Source organism: Nothoprocta perdicaria, unplaced genomic scaffold, assembly GCF_003342845.1.
Source record: "Nothoprocta perdicaria isolate Ctin4 unplaced genomic scaffold, notPer1 scaffold_245, whole genome shotgun sequence".
Classification (NCBI taxonomy): domain Eukaryota; kingdom Metazoa; phylum Chordata; class Aves; order Tinamiformes; family Tinamidae; genus Nothoprocta; species Nothoprocta perdicaria.
This window is the reverse complement of record NW_020455472.1, coordinates 500,196-518,457: the sequence shown is the minus strand read 5'-3', so window position 1 is coordinate 518,457 and position 18,262 is coordinate 500,196.

The following is an 18,262-nucleotide window of genomic DNA, read 5'->3' as shown; positions in this document are numbered from 1 at the left end:
TTTTCCTTTTCCTTTTCCTTTTCCTTTTCCTTTTCCTTTTCCTTTTCCTTTTCCTTTTCCTTTTCCTTTTCCTTTTCCTTTTCCTTTTCCTTTTATTTTTATCTTTTGGTAGACAAATACTGTGGTTTGTTCATCACTTAAATCTCGGTAGAGTACTTTCAGCAGGGGAATATTTTCATGGTGAGCAACCAACATTTCCATATGTAGATGAAGGGCATTGGTTCTTATTCTAGGTTAATAACTCTGAAAAGGGAAAAGGACAGCAGAATTATTTCTATAAGTAAGTAATTAAATGTATAATATTGATATAAAAAATCTAATGGATAGGGGGAAAAAAAAAAGAATTGGAGCAATCCCTCAAGGAACTCTTTCTCTTAGATGGCAGTAGGAACGGTTTCGATTTCACAAAGTATATTTAGAATATTGAAGCATTTTTCAACAAACATTATCTTATAGGTCATGTTCTGTCACAGCTGATTTAACAGTAGGTGAAGATTAAACTATTTTTACTCATCAAAGAGCCTGCATATTTCCTATGAGTTAATTCTCATTTCATGAAAACTGAATTAGTCAGAATGAAGAGCCAAACCCATTACTGTACTAGTCTATGACAGTGATACACTGGAAAGTGCTCATGGGAATCATCTGTTAAAACATCAGTAAAGTAGGTTAGTATAATTTCCGACCTCCTTTTGGAACATTTGTAGTTCCTCATTGCTATTTGGGAAAAAAGAAAAAAAAAAAAAAAAAAAAAAAAAAACAGCAACCGTCAACCAGCCGGATTCTTCTTGTAGAGAAGAATCAATGAATCAATGTCTTGATGACGAATAGTAAAGAACTGACAGAGATAGTCTGGGAGAATATTATTTGTGGAAATTTTTGTTTTGTTTTTTTTTTTCCTGCTATCTAAAAAGCAGCCAATAGAACAATATATATAGGTTATAAAAGTGACAGAGTTGCAGAATAACTTTGCATTAGCTTTTTGGCTTAATAGAAGAAAGACATGATTACATTTGATGAAGATAAGTAGAAAGAACATTTTAAGTAATCAAAATGAGAGATGGTGTAAAGGCTATTAGCTGTGTGGGTCTAAAGGGAAGATGTATCTTTGAGCCATTATGCAAAATTGTGTGTCCAATTGAATATATTGGATGTGAGAATCTAGAGAAAGGCCCAAGCTGAGCTAATACCCAGTTAAAGATATCAGGCCATACTTCAGATAATGTTGTGATCAATAACAGAAGGAGGAGGCAGATTTTAGAGGAAAGGACAGGTGTATTTGTCTTTGCAGATGACACTATACAGAAGTAAGGTGGGGAATGGTGCCAAGTTAAATAAAGATATTCTGGATGGAATCCTGTAAGTCTCAAGTGTGAGGTGAGACAGGATGAGGAGAATCCTCAAAAACAGGTAAGAAAGGAGTGCATCATAGAAACAAAGAGAAGTTAGGATTTCAGAGAGAAGAGCATGGAAGACAGCAGGTAATTGAATTTACTGCCGTATTAATTTCTTGATAGTTTCTTTTAGAGAATACTCTCCAATGTCTTTGAGCTTTTCTGAGGGGGGGGTGCAAGAGAAATATGTCATCATCCAACACTGACTCTACATATTAAATTCATGTATATTATGATATTTGGGCAGATTACTGGAAGAACAATTTCACTTCCAGGTATGATCTATAATTTAGATCAAAGAAATTCGTAGGAGGGGCATGTTGGACAAAGATAATCTCATAAATGAAAGCAATAATAAGCAAAAACTGAAGAATTACATTGGGTCACAGTATGTTTTCCTTAAAATAAAAAGATTAAAGAATAAGAGTCAAAAACTTGTGAAAGGTTAACAGGAAAAATAATTGAGTGAATGAGTCTGCATGACAGGAAATCTTGAGAGGAGATTAAGTTTGTTTTTATTGAAAGTATGCTGTTCTCAGCATTCAAGGGATTAAACTGTAGGAGCATTGGTACTTCAAGTAAGCAGTACACAGGGATTTTACATGCCATGAGAAAAGAAATTATCCTATTCTTAGTCAAAAAAGTTTAAACATTTTTTGCGCTTATTTGCGTTCTTTTGCACTGCACATATAAAAGAGTAAGTATTTTAAAAAAGAAAGTATTTAAAATACATTTTATATGGATTGATGCATATTTGATATTCATTAAAAATGTGGTTTCATTGGGCTGGAAATTATGAAATAATTGAAAAGTCTGGTTAGTTCATTTGATTCAGGTGGGAAGAGATTACACAAGCAGTCTCATCTGGCTGTCAGAAAGAGTTCACAGATAAAGAACGGAAGTGAGAAACATACTGACAAACGTTTCTGGTTTCCCTGAAGAGATCACAGCTGTGGTATGAGAGTAGAAGGAAAAAGGCAGGGATGTTGAAGGCTCATGTTTATTTTTTTTATCTGGAGCAGTTTTCTGTGTTTTTCCTTCTCCATAACAGGCTGGTTCTGATGGTTTATGGGTTACCTGAATTAGTGAACAGGACCACATAGGTGGCCACCCTGTGCCCCTCAGTGTCCTCAAAGGGCTCCTTTTCTTGATATCACAAATACTGTTACATTATCTCATACTATAGAAGTATATAAAAATTTCTTACTATAGACATACCAGTGGGTATCATTTTATTGCTAATTCCATACTTCTGTTTAGTTTGACAAGGAATGCATCATGTTAAAGGGCACTTAAAATACTATAATTTGATTAGAGTAATGATAAATAAATGGAAGCTGAAGTAAGCAGCCATAAAGCTTATGAAGGCATTGGGTTAAATTCAACAGTTATGTGGTTAATAAGCAACAACCATTCTGCGACTAGTACTTTAGCAGGTTTTTCATGATAACTCAGACTTTGTCCCTATCTTTAAACTACAAAAATGTCAAATGTCTTAAGCAAGGCATATCATAAAGCAGAGGTATCATTTTTCCAACAAACTGCAAGAATCGTTCCTTCTCATTATGACTTCCTAAAATATTTAATATTTTTAGGTTTTAATTAGATGTAAATTATTACAAAAGCCTGTCCAAGGTTCCAAGTACCCTGACATAATTAATCATGCAATACATGCAATTAAATTAAATCTCAGCAGATTAAAACTGATTTCTCAAGAATTAGATTAATAAATCAATCAGAGACCAACACCGCCTGCCTACTGATTAGGAACCAAACTAATAGCATTCTCCAGTGATCCTGTCATATAGATCTATATTTCTGTATACTTAGGAAATCATTTAATTTGATTTCCTTTTTTCTTTAAATGAGTCTACACAAGGATTCCTTAATGCCCTTTTTTCTATATCTGCTATGGTTGGTTTAATATCAGTTTGAGATATTTCCTGTAAAAAAAAAAAATGTGTTTTTGTCATAGATTTTACTTAAAGAACAATTTTATCTGTTCTAAAAACTATTAAGAGCTAAATAACTGTGTGACTTGTATAGCATTTGACATTTTATACTGCATTTGACAGGTTTAAAAGAATTCTCTGAATGAGTTCCATACATGCAAGGCATGCATACATGCATAATTTTTTTTAATTATTATTATATACCTTCTTTTTAAATACAAAAGCCTTCTCCAGGGGTCTTTGTCAATGACAGTGAATGAAAAGAGAATATTTCCTCAAAAGACTTAAGGTACATTAAAACTATAATTTAGATAGTTTTAGATAGGGGCATCAGAAAGATGATGTTGATTTAACATTTTCCCCCTTGCTTCTTTGAGCCATGAAATCTATAATCTATAATCTATAATCTATAAATATATAAATATATAACATATAAATATAATGCCATATAGGCATGACCACAGAATTGCTGCACATATTACATTAGATACTTATCTCCGTTAAGGAAGATATGGGAAAAGTTAGTGGCATCTTGGAAAAGGAAATATGAAAAATTATTAGAAGTATTAATAGAATTACTAATTAACAATTTTAATTAACTACCAATTAGAAAAATACTAGGATATTGGAAGAGTGTGCTGCACATGCCTGAAGAAACATTTTTAGAGCGATGCCAGAATTATTTAAGGGTCTTGGATTAAATTTTTGTGTATTAAAGTATGTAATCTAGATGATCTAATATATCTAGTACTGTTTGCTATCATCTAAAATTAGGCTGCTACCATCTAAAATTAGCAAAGACAGCGGGTTTCAGAAAAAAAATGTAGGAAGCTAGAAAACACAAGGAGATATGTAATATTTTAATATTTTGCCCAATCATGCAAGACATTTAAGCTTTGAATATTCATGAAAGACAATCAGCATTCTCACTCTATTTTTAAAGACGACTATACCAAATCTCTCACAAACCTAAGAAAACTTGCAAAGATTCTGATAATGTCCATAAATTCAATAAAAAAATTTCTTAAAATATAAATTTTGAAACTAATGTAAAATTGCAACCCTGGCAACAATTTACCTGGGAGATGAAATGCCTCTGTCACTCAGAAAAGTAAGTATCACAAGTAGAGTATCACAAATACATAGTTTCATGATCAAGGCAATTGTATGTTTAATCTTTTTAATGCATAACAAGCTAGAATCTTTCAGAAAATATACTCAAGCTTAAGGAGGGCAGAAAGTGTTTACAGAATACTGTATATTACAGGAATAGAAAGTATATAACCCAATATTTTGTGCTATATTTTTTATTTCTTTATAATTTATATTTTATACTGCATCTAATGCTATTAGTTTATGTAAAAAAGATTAATTATATGACAGTCAGCATATGAGCATCTTTGTATTTGGCATGGCTAAATATACCTTTTATATGTATCTTAGCAACCTGAATTTCAAAATATGGCAGTAAGGTATTCATCAGTTATTTTGTATGTCAAGTTACAGAGAAAGATTTCATAGAGTTGATTAGCTGTTCATGCATTACATCATTATGATTACAATAGAAAGACTTACTATACAAAAATTTAAACATGAAAATACCACATGAATCATGTGCTTTTTTTCACAAACATGTGATTGTACAGTTTTAGGTGGCAACAGTACATATACAACTGCATATTTATTGCATAGCAAGATAGAGAAACTTGTTTACACAGCACACAAGATTTTCTTATTCTTCTTTATTTACCATAATTTGATTTCTTCTAGCCTGTACTCATTCTGAATTCTCATTAAATTGGATTAACGTTTGGAATGGCTTTGTACTCTTTGGCTTGCTTCATACCTACTCATTCAAAGGAATTTTATTGAAAAAATAAATTATATGGAGAGTGAAAGAAAAACTGTCTGTAATTATTATTGTAACAAGGACTTTGGCATGAATAACTTTACAGTTATTTAACAGTTATTTTATCTTTACTTTTTTTTTTCAGAGAAGAATGTGAGGAGGTTGACACTTCTTAAATGATTCTTGAAGCTAATTTAGTAGTTGGCTCCTTAGGACATTATTTCAGATATTTAAGAATTATTTTGAGTTGAAAGTCTTAATCATTCTTTTCTGTAAATGTTATTACCTAAAATGATCCATTCAATTAAAAAAAAAAAAAAAAAAAAAAAGGAAAGGAATTATGGGTAATCAGCATATGGTCAAACAGAATTGTATATAGCTTAAAAATCACGCACAATTTTACAAATGGTCAATAATAAAACCAAGCATGTGGGTGAAGGGAGATGCCTAACAGGTGAACATCATCTCAGATGAATTCTAAAATTTCAGACCTTTCTCCTCGTGCCTGAAACTTTTCCTTTTAATGTTGTTTCTTATTAATGATTTTAGGAGTTTTGTGTTAGATTGTTTGTAGATAATCATTGTCCTTATACTAAGACTTATCTTTGCCAATATAACAACCAATTTTCATGCAATAATTTAACAGACAGTATGCACAGTTGAGTTTTCTGGCTGACCTGTCATGTTACACAACATTGAAAATCTATGCTATTAATTCTTTTTTCCTTCAACCTTTAAACTCTACAGCAGTTGAAGTTTTCTTTGATTTATATCAACTAATCATCCATCCATCATTTAATGGCCAAAGGACTACCCTTGCACAAAAATACATATGTGCTCTATTCATGTTCTGTTCCTCTTTCCAGGCACTTGTAAAGTGAGGATGAAAATATATCTTGAGGTAAGCTTCAGCATTTGCCTTCTAGCACTGTTATATTTGCTACCCTACAGGTCTGAAATATGAAGGCACATTACACATTGGAGTTGAGATAAATGATTTAGTTCTTTCGAATCCATGGGTATATACTGTCTGGTAATTTCTTGCTGTTCATGAGCTCGAAAATTTTTCCTTTGGATTAGAGAGTATTGTTTGGGTAGAAATGGCATATGCGTGGATTTTTTTTTTTTTAACTGGCCAAATCCAGAATGAATCACGTGTGTGTTTTCAAAATTCTCATCAAAGTGTGATTTTTTTTGTTCTTTGTGACAGCTTACAAATTCCAGATTTTGTGTAAGCAAATTATAGCAGTGTATCTTAGCTGACTTCAACGAATGTATTTCTGTTGTACGTCAAGCTAAAGGGAGAATAAAGAAGACCAAAGGCATCTTAATTATTTCAAGGAAGAGATGCTTAACCTTTTTTTTATCTTCAAGTACTTGACTCCAACATGTAGTCAAGCCAGGAGAGATCAGTTGGATATTTAGTGTACTGGCTAAGTGGGTGTTTTTGTTTGTTTTTTTCTTCTAGATAGGATGGTATCTGCAATCAGAATTCTGCCTCACAGAAGCCACGATGGAAGGAAATATTGTCCAATGCATAACAATAAGTGTCGATAAAAGGTTCTCATTCTCTTTTTGATATGGACACAAAGTTAGTGTGCTATTGCAGTAATATAAACAAGCAGGCAATCAAATATCTGTTTTCCAGATATTTTCAGGTGTATAAATATACTCTGACCCAACATTTATTTGAAAATTCACAGCACATAAAAATAGTCACTGAGAAAAGATTCTTATACGTTGGGGAAAGCATTCCTCATTACCCTACAAACATTTGTTATCACTGAGGTGGTGAGTGGGTTGCCGCAAAAGGGAGAGGAATTTCTATTCAAAATTTAATAAGTGCAGGGAATTTTTGAAGACCTTCTTGCTGTTGAAATTGATTTTCAATTCTGACAATTTTCATATTATGAAGGTGACCTCTTTTAACCACATTTCACTGCCGGGGACTCCCTCAAAAGCTGTCTAGTTTGTTATAGGGAAGCTTTTTGAGAGTTTTCAGGTCATAGAAGGTTTATTCTTTGAAGAACTGCATGTCACTGAAAAACTACTCTGTCTGAAGTATTTCGGTATTTAGTGGGGCTTCTACTGCCACAGACTTTGCAAAACCTATGTGAGGCTCTACTTTATAGCAAGCAGTTATTAAAAGAAATCTAATTTGAAACTTGCATGTTTCGTTTAGATTCTGATCATCTCAATCCCCTGGGAAATTAAGATTACCTGTTTCAGCTCACAATACAAATTACAATGCCACAAGAGTTTAATTAATTAAACATTAAAAATATTCTTTTTCACTGAATCCACATTGTTTTCTATGAATATTTTATGTGATGATTATGAATTTGGATCAATGCTCTCTCAAACTATCATCTCACCTTGGTTAAAATTATTTTGTGTCTCTTCTCCTCTTTTACTCAATAAAGTAAGATAAACCTTAATCTATAGGCACCAGACTGATATCCGTACTTCTCTCTATATTTAAAGGTCTTTGTATGCTCACATTTTCTTCAAAAACTGAATTGCAATAATCCCACTATTTAAATATTTGAATATTTTTTCTTTTGAATATTTTTTCTTGGCCTTCTGTATTTTCCTATCTGAGTGTACATATTTTTAATGGATTTTGTTATTCGAGGGTTTTTTTGCTAACTGTGTTTCACAGAACAAGTGGTGGTGGTGAGCGACACAATGCACTTCACTCGTGAAAGAAATAGTAAAAGGTTTTATTAATGGTTTCACAAGATTCTATGGCAAGGCCTCTTATTATTTACTGCATAGTACAGTACACAAGATAATACACAGAATTATCAAGGACATCCTCCCCTTGAGTCAAGAGGTTCAGATTAGACCCCTTTGATTTCCAAAGTCCTCCTGAGAGGAGCCTGGGTGCGGCTGAATCCAGTCCTCATCCCAGACCTGGCCAGCAGTTTATGACTAAAGGATTTTATGCACAGTTATGTGAGTAAAGTTTACAAGCTCAAAAAGAGAGCATGCTATAGTCACTTACCATGAATCTGCTAGGATCTGGCAAGGAGTATCTTTGAGAGGTGTCCCTGCTCAAGGGGAGATCCTGACGTGCAGCCCGCAGCAATGCAAGGTGAGGTCAATGGGTTCTCGGGCTGTCCCCATATTTATGGATTAAGATGATTGACTTATAGCTATTCCTTCATTTCAGATACTTTTGCCTGGTGTCTGCACAAGTAGCCTTATCTCCCCAGCAACTACTATTGCTGGTTAATGTCTGAGTGAGGGAAGAAATCAGGGAGGCAACCACCAGGATCAGATGATGTCACTGACGCTTAACATCTGAAAAGGGCTGCCTGTGAAAAGTCAGGTTAAGCTGGGGAAGGAATACACCTGGCACACTATGTTATTTTTATCAGACTGACTATTACAGTGAAGGATTCTTAATACAGGTATATTAACTCTTAAAAGCTACTGTGATGCATATGATGATGTTTTTAAAAGTCTTTCATATCTACTAGGTCATAAAACACTTTTATTGTAGGACAGGTTTTGAGGTTTGCAATTCCTTTGTGTTTCCTTGAAGAAAAATAACTTTTGCACATTATTTTCATTATAAAGCAGAAAGAAGGGCAACTGTCAATGGAAACTACTTGCAATGTGAAATTAAGGAGTGATGTTTGGTCCATAGGAGAATGTCACAGTGTGTTTATTCCACAGTCTCATTTACAGCTTACTTCTATGTGCAAACTATATTTTATCTGTTGTGACTTCCATGAAAACTGTGTGAATGCATAAGATACTGTTGTTTTCACACACACACACCCCTTCTTTTTGTCTTGTCAGAAAAAAAACCATCAAACAAAACAAAACAAAACAAAACAAAAAAACTGCTACAATTCCCAGCCAGCTAGGCTCATTCAGGGCATGAAATGATAAGGCATTGTGCCATAAGTCAATGGATACAAATAAAGTGTACTGGGAGGCTAGACAAATACACTGAACAGGAGAAGGGTACAATTCCTGAAAAGAAATTGTTCATATAGCTAAATTGTTAGTATGGTCCCTTGCAGAGCTTTGGTCAACTGGAACACTCTAGACAACCTGGAGCAAGTGTGGACATTGCCAGAAGAAAGCTTGGACAGGTCTGTCCTGCTCTGTGTAGTAAGAGAAATTACAGATACAGACGTACTGTGCTACTGGGTTCTCACAGGCACAGAATAGTCACTGGCCTGGTTATTTATTAATGTAGACAGCAGAAATTGCTAGATGGAGGTTTCCTTGCAGTGGGAGTTTCATGCCAATGAAAGAGTAAGATTTACTACCAAATCTTTACTAGCAAGAAGTTAGCTGGCTCAGATTCTGTTGTAGATTCTGTTTTTAAACATATCTGTAATACTTTCATTGTTTTTCAGTGTTTACCTTCACAGCAATTCCATGAGGCAAACAAATGCTGTTAAATGCATTTTGCAAACAGAGAACTGTGGCACAACAGTGTTAATAGCTTTGATAACTGAGCAAGTTAGGAGAGAATAACAGGCAGTCCCATGACAGCTGTGCAGTTTCCACAGCAACTGCACACGTGTCCGCTCTTGCTGTGCGGAGGTGAGGCAGTTTGCAAGGGCAGTTCTCGCGATGCCCTCTGAGCTCCCTGAGCCCTGCAGTAGTGGGGGTCAGAGGAGCGCTGATCCTCTCCCTACATCTGGAACTTCCTAATTGCAATATGGATGGTAGAAAATAAACTGAGAATCAGTAACAAACAACTAGGATGCAGCAAATAAAAAGTTTCTTCAACTGTCAGCTTTAACTAAAGAAACTATAGCTAAGTTGAGTGCAGAGACTGAGTTTACCTATAATTGCATGGTGGTTTCAGTTGACAGCACTGATCTTACATAGAAAACACTTATGATGCAGGTAGAAGTCATACCCAATGTGAGAGTAAGCTCAAGGGCAACCTAGAGGAGAACCAAGCTTCTGGTTTTTTGTATGTTTATTTTGTTGTTGTTGCTTTGTTTTTCCATAGTAACTTGCAAAAGTTACTGGACTTGACTAGTAGTGGATTTGAATTTTCAGGATGAACAATGAGGTAGCCTCACTGCAGAGCAAGCAGTATTTCGGGCTCCTTGCACCCTTCTCCCAGAGAGTCTCTTCTTCAGTTGCCACCCGCAAGACAAGAATCCAGGCCCTTTCCCATGGCTTCCACACTGACTTTGGAAGGAATCTCCACTCCTGGCTACTCCTGGGTTTAGTGCATTTATAACTATTTGTTGTTCTCCTTTACAAACACAGACATTTCAATCTACACTTCCTTCCGCTCAGCTGGGATGACTCAAGGAACCAAGACCAAATATATTCTGCATGTTTGATGCAACTGTGGACTTTATCACCTTTTCTGAATGGGCCACTTCCTCAGTAGTCTTTCTGCTCACATCCACTGTTCCATATCTAAAGCAAATTACACTCTCATATTCATTTTGCATGGCTTCTGCCTTCAGTATTTGATGCATTTATTTAGTACATTCCATTTGTTTCATATCTTAGAAAAAAATAAATGTTCACATAAGTCTTATTTGCTGTAGCAGTGACTAAATAAATAATGCACTTCTAAGTTATCCTAAATTGAACTTTATTTTTTTAACAACACATAAACTATTTTTTTATATCACTACTGTCACTTTCACTTAAGAATAGGAAAATATAATAAAACACAAGCATCTCTTCACAGATTCAAAGTTAGATTACAAATACTCAAACCCAAATGAATGAATGAATAAATTAATTAATAAAATCATTTATAGGACAGCAAAAATAACACTTCAAATATGCATAAAACATAAAAGGAATGAATGGATTAGAATTCCAGTTACAATGATTTTTCTCTTTGCCTTATGTCAGCATGGGCATTTTATATACCGCAATAATGGTTTTCTTCTTGAGGAAAAGATGAATGGATATCTATAACAGTTCATATGACCCTATGTCTCTCTCTTTCAAATGCCTACCCAAAAGCATTTACATAAGCACTTTCTCCATTTACATCCTTTTCTTGTTCTTCTAGTGATTTTCTTTTGCTTTTCTGGATTTCATATGAATAAAAAACTCGACTTACAATTCAAGAAACAAATTACCATAAATGAACATAGTAGTATTTTAATAGTATTCCATACTATTCTATCTATACTTAATAGAGCTTAACAGCTTCTTCACTTTTGATATTCACTGGCTTGTGAGGTAGACATCTCCATTGGGTTGTTTGCAATGATATCTAGATATATTTTCTAAGCAAAGACTACTTGCCACTTATATTTGAGAAAGATAAAATCTGAGAAGGCTAAAGCAGGATATGACTTCACCATGCCTTCTGTCTTCAGTGACAAGATTTTTTGAGAACAAAGAATTTGTATTCATTTTTTTTTGCATCATCTGTGCTAATTTAAGACAGTTATTCCCTTTCAGAAAGGTTAAAAAAGATCTTTATTTTTTTTTTGCCTTCCTGTTTTCAGGACCTTTCAAAGGACTTATTTGCTCTTTCAGAATGTTATTGTAGACTTAAGATGAACTTAAGAATGAATTTGTCTTATCCATATTCCATCCAAACAACTTGAATACATTGAAGTATGATCTTAACCAAGACTCATCAAAGACTAGCTGGTGCAATCCCATATACTTACATTTGTATAATATATACAAATATAAATGTGTCTTCTAAGATGTGTTTGCAAATGAGCAGTTGAACATAATGCTTGATCACTGCAGTATTTTACACTGAAACACACAGAGAGAATACTAGCAGGGAAGAAATTTTTCATTTCAGATAGACTCTTGATTTGATGGGTATCACTGTCATTTCCAAAGAAGGAAGGCCTTCTAATTCAGTAAAAGTGTCAAACTTTCTGGAAACTTTCCAGAAACCAGTTTATATTTTTTTATTAATAATCACTCAATTTTTATTTCATAATCTTTAAGTTTGACTCAGTTGACTCAAAAGTCAAACTATGCTTCCTCTTTAGTGTCATATAGTGACAGGCTCATGTGAATATTTGATTATTTGGTTCTTCTCATTAAAAAGAAAATTCTAATGATCATCTATAAAACTAGAGATCCATCACTGATACAACTTGTATACAACAAAAAAAAAAATTACAACAGATCTTGTTCAAGATTTCCATGTACATTTTTTTTCATAACTTGACAGAGATGTCAAGTAATTTTATGGCACTGAGGTTCACACACTGACAAAATGAATAAGAAGTAATTTTTAACTACCCTAAGTTTTCCTACTTTTTTTCTTTTTCTTTTTTCTTCTTCTTTTTTTTTTTCTTTTTTTTATATAGGATGTAAATATTTATTTTATGGTAAAGAAAGCTGTTGCCTTATGTGAAATTGTTTATTTTGTATCAGGTTATTTCCGGTCATTGCTTTGTAAGATGAATTGAATGGGAAAAGATTTTTCCACTTATGAACTGGAAGTTACTATAAAAAACTGAAATAGTTGCAGGCTGGTATGTGGAAAGATTTTATAACCTACAAGGCAAATATTGTAGATTTTTAAAAAAAACTCTGAAGTTTACACTATGTTCCATTACTAAATGTAATACCCTTAACTTAGGTCAAAATGATTCATAAAACAGATATTTAGTTGGTTAGATTCATGAAATTGTTAGGTTAAAATGACTCATAATGGAATACTTTGCACATATGAGCAAAAGTTTTGAATAATTCTTTATTAATACAGCATGATGAAAATGTAGAATCTTCTGAAAAGAGTAGTTTAATCACACTTCCAATGACCTTAAAAAGGTACATTGAGGTATATTTATGAGATTAAGAATAATGAAATAGAAAAGGAAGTCTCATTAGTAAATACATTTCTAGTATTTTAGAAGACTTCCTATAATATCCATCAATTTCCTCTAGCAACAGAAAATCTTTTTCTCTGGCTCTTTTTTTTTAAGAAGAAATAAAATATGTTTTACTTATATTCCATAATTTAAACAAGTGTAGTCAGAAACTATTTTGGAGATTTGCAAATTAGTTATTCTCATAATCTGTATAACCCTAAAACAACATATGCGAAGAGATTTTCTTGCACAATTTCCTCAGTTTTTTTTTTTTTTTTTTAGTTTACCAGGAAGTATGCTTTACAGATAGAATTGTGCCAAACTTACACAATGAACATAAATTCAACTTAAAGTGAAAAAGTGATAACTTTTTTTTGAATATCTTTATACCTATGAATATTGTTTCAAGGAATAAAGGATATAATTTCTTTAACTAGAGTGTAGCAAAACATTTGAAATTATCCAAAATGAAGTACTATATGCTGAGAAGATATCATTCACAAAAGTGAAATGACATTTTTCACATGATACATTTGTTATGTACAATATTTTCCCTTTGCTTTCTTCCATTGGGCTTTAATTAAACATAAATAAACTATCCATGTTTATAAAACTGTTTTACTGTTGTTAGGAACATGGATCAAGTTTATCATTCTGATTTTTCCTTATCAGTTTATGTAATATATGTAAGCATATATAGGTCTATGCCAAAATTTACACAAAAATTAGTTTATTTTCTTTGCCATAGAATATGCAGTTTGCTCCAGAAAGATGAACTATATAATTACATCTATACTCAACTATCCCACAGTGTTACAGATACAGATATAGAAGAGGAAGTGGGAATTCATTCATACCCCATCTTCATCTAAGCGGCAAACTTTTTTCAAGTTGTAAATGAGAAAGAAACAAAACAAGGTGAAATTCCAGGTTAAGATATGGATGCGGTAGTTAAACATTTATGCAGAAGCAAATTTGATAGGGATGTTTACTGTGAGTGAGCCAGTGTGAAGTACCACGTAGCATTTTCATAGTCATCTTTCTGATTACAATCACACCTTAATAATTTCTATCCCTTTTTGATGTGCTATGCTGACTGATTTATCCACTACCTCTAGAAGCAGCACAATAAATAAATGCTTGGCACACATTATTTTTTCATTCTTATTTCTTATTCTTCTTATTTTACTCCACCAGGAGTAAAAATACAATTGCTTTTATTTCCCTGACGAGTGTGCTGTTCCACTCCTTCCTGTCCTTGACAATTTTTATAACCGTCATTTCCCCCAACCAAAGCAGAATTAAGAATCTCATGAGAAAAAAAAAAAAAAAAAAAGAAAGAGAGAGAGAGAGAGAGAGGGAGAAAGGAAACAAAAGAAAAGAAGAAAAAAGAAAAGCAAGCTTGATTAGGGCTTTGGACTTTGTTTAAAGGGACAACAGCAAACAGCATTACACTATTCTGTGTTTTTCATTTTATCATTTCCCTGTTGTTAAAACAAAGCCTTTTAAGTGCTGCCATGGTGTCATGGGATTCATATTCAGAAATTTCCTTTTGAATTGCAGTTTCATATCTTAACACCTGCCTCACACATAGCTCCTCTTTGTTAAGATGGGAGTTACAACAGCTAGTGGATCAAAAGAAAGCACAGCAGCAGCAGAGGCCATTTTTTTAATGGATGAAAAATCTGGGGTCAAATTCATGTGTGACAAAAAGGAAAGAAAAACCTGGGTGTTCTTAGCAGAACTGTATCTGCTTCAAATGTCCATCTTGTTTATTTGAAATAGTATCTATCTACATTCATAGATAATGATTGAAGTCATGTGTCAAGAAATGCTAAATTAATAGACATGTTGGTGGCTGTGAGATTGCTTTTGTCATAGAATATCACAGAATGTCATAGAATGCTTAAGGTTGGAAGGGACCTCAAAGGTCATCTAGTCCAAGTCCCCTGCTCCAGCAGGGTCACCTAGAGCACATGGCACAGGGCTGCATCCAAGCAGGTTTTAAAGATCTCCAAAGAAGGAGACTCCACAACCTCTCTGGGCAGCCTGTTCCAGTGCTCTGTCACCCTCCCAGTGAGGGGCCTTTTGCCTCAGGGCATGATAGACTAATAGTGGCCATGGGGTTGATGTTGGTGATTGTGAGGTCACTCGTGCCTATGTTCCTGAATAGGCAAAAAATATAAATAATCAGGAAAAGGAAAGTTTAAATGCCACTGTTTGTAGTGAAGTTCAGTCATGCTTTCTACTGCACACATCAATAAATTCAAGAACATCTGTATCATATTTTTGTTTCTTTATTTGTTGTGTTTTGGTATTGGTATCTGAAGTTAGCCCTGAATAATCAACCAAAGTAAGAATAACTAAAACAGTTGGTTCCTACTTCAAATGATTTTAATGAGGTTTTTTTTCTTGAGTAAGACTTGCATTAGTATCTCAGTATGAGATGTCTTTAAGTAAGAAGAAAAATTTTCCTGCCATTTTAATTTACAATAAAAAAATGTAAAAGGGGTGAAAAAAAGCATTATAATACAGCAAATTTCAAAATGGCTGCAAGTACAATTACAAGCATAATTTCAGGGAACAAGGAATTTCTTGCTTTATATCAATGACTCAGTAGGGGTCCCAAAATTCTTTTTTGCTATGTTAAGAATAGAAAACCCAGTCATATTATTGAAGTCCTTTTATTAATTTCCTCAAAATTTTGCATTCTTCCTTATTGTTTGTTTTTGGATTTTTTTTTATTTTCTGCAGTGATGTTAGTATTTTGAAGCTTTTCCTTAATGTTTTTTTTTTGATGTGGCTGTTCAGAGATATATGGGAAATGAGTATAAAATATATACTGCATGAACATATGATATCAAATATTAGATAAATCAATATTTAGGAATAATTCCTTTTTGAAGATCCGGTTAAAACAAAAGCAAATTATTTTTAATTTAGTGTGAGTATTTAAAGATATCTTATATCTTTATATATATATATATCTGGGAGGTATTTTAACTTTTACAAATTGAAACAGAATGCTAGCGCTCATGGATTTTAGTATTTTTAATGTTATATACTTCCAGCTTCAGCAGCAAGCACTTAATAATAAGCTGAGACTTTAGAAAACATATCATTGCTATTTAGGAAAAAAAAAAAAAAGGTAAAATGTGTCAGGTGAAATATGTTAGATACAGCTAAATAATCTGTCCTTGGGCAGCAAATTTGATTATGCAACCTTTCAAGATCCTTTCCAGGTCTATTTTATTTTGTGTTACAAATCCTGAGGTAATCATATCCAATTTTCTAAGACAATGCTAGGAAATAATGAGAAGGATCAATGTGCTGTAGGAAACATAGTAGTATCAATTACAGTGTCTGGCCTTCAGTTTAGCATGTGCTGGCACAGATCTCTGAAGGGTTTTAACCTCCTCATTAGTCAACTACTCTCTTACTGTGTGACAGAGCCACATGGTTGTTGGACTGAGATGATATGAATAATGACAAATAGAGCAAAAAAAGTCTTTCAGCTATCTGTTGTAATTTGAGGGAGTTTTAGCAAAAATCATAAAGTATTAGCTTGTCTTCTTCCCATATTATATTAAATGTGCCAACAATGCCGTTATTCAACTTTCTGAGAAGTGAAACGGATATTTTCATTGTCTCAGCCCAAGCAGGTCCACTGGCTAACAAGAAAGAGTTTGTAATGCTGAAGTCTATGTATGTGCGGCAAATCCTGGACAGTTTGATACTTTATCATTAATTACATTGGAATTTCAAATACTTTGACAAAAATGATGTATACAGCAGAACATCCTTGGTGACACACTCTACTAAAAATCTCCATAATTTTCCATATTTTATCAGGGGATTCCAACCAGTAAGTGCACTTTCAAGATAGTTCAAAATGAACACGCAAGGGCATTTCAGAAACAAGCATGGTCCATGCAACTAGCATGTATAATGAAATAAAGGCTTCAAAAAAAAAGGCTTCAAAAAGGCTTGACCTTGTAGTTTTCCTGCAGTTAGAAAGCCTTCCTTCTTACTATATGGGCTGACATTGACTCAAGAAAATGTAGGCTACGGAAAATGCTATGGTCAGGAAACTGCAATATTTTTGAAGCAAAACTACAAGTTCAGAAGAATCCTTGTACCCTTTCCTCACTGTAGAAGTGGTGACCCTCCACTTTAAGAAGTTCTGCATATTTTTTAAAATAAATCAGACAAGTGATTGGAGTAACTGTTTTTATATCTAAGGCTAAATATATGTCCATGTTATCTACATTGTATTTGGCCATGCCATAGCTTATCTGAACTGTCGTACTGCAACTTTTTTAAATGGGCTTTTCACAGATAATGGCATACAAATAGGAAAGCTTCTTGGAAGCACTAGGGAAATTAATGTGAATAGCAGTTTATTTGCTCTTTAAGTTGTTAATAGGCAATGCAGATATTTAATTCCTTCTTTTCAGAATATTACACATTCCTCTGAGCTATATTTTCATTACAGAGACCTCTTTCACTATCCCACAGGCACGAGTGAAATCTCCATGCATGGATGGTGTCATAATTTGCCTGCTTCTATCAGGAGAAGGAATGAACATCCAAGCCTTTATGTTGGACTATTCAGTGGGTGACTGCTGTTGCTAAGAGGCGGGAAACTAGGAAAAGTTCCTTATGGCGTCACTGACCACCCCGACTTCTGCTGTGCAAAAAGAGCACTGCATAACTCCCTTTCAGTTTTTCATGCTCTGTACAGCATTCCCCCAGAAGAGCCCTATGTCTGCTCTGCATCCCCTACCAGCTCCTGAAAAAGCTGCTGAGCAAGGCAACTTTGGCTTTTCTGCTCGTACCTGCAGCCACCCACCCCAGCAGAGGTGGAGGAGTCCAACACCAGAAGTGCTGTGCAAAAATGATGGCTGAGCAGGGCCACTTCCCATATCACATAGGAAAGCTGCAGCTTTTATTAACAGCAGAGGAGAAGGCCTCGTGCTCCTTATGTATGATAAGTACAGAGAAGTGTAGAAAGTTTTGTGGTTGCACTGAGTACCACTGATACACATACTCTGTGATCACCAGGAAGGCTATTAGTGCAGGTATGAAAACCTCTTTTTGCTTCAGAGAAAAGCAGAATGACCAAGGGACTGTGTCAAAAAACATTTACCTTTGTTTTAGTTTTCATAAGAAGATTATTCCCCTCAGGTTTACCACACTTGCAGTGAGAAAAAAAATCTACAGATCTGGCAGTAAAAATATTTTTAGCTATACAGCAGTCTA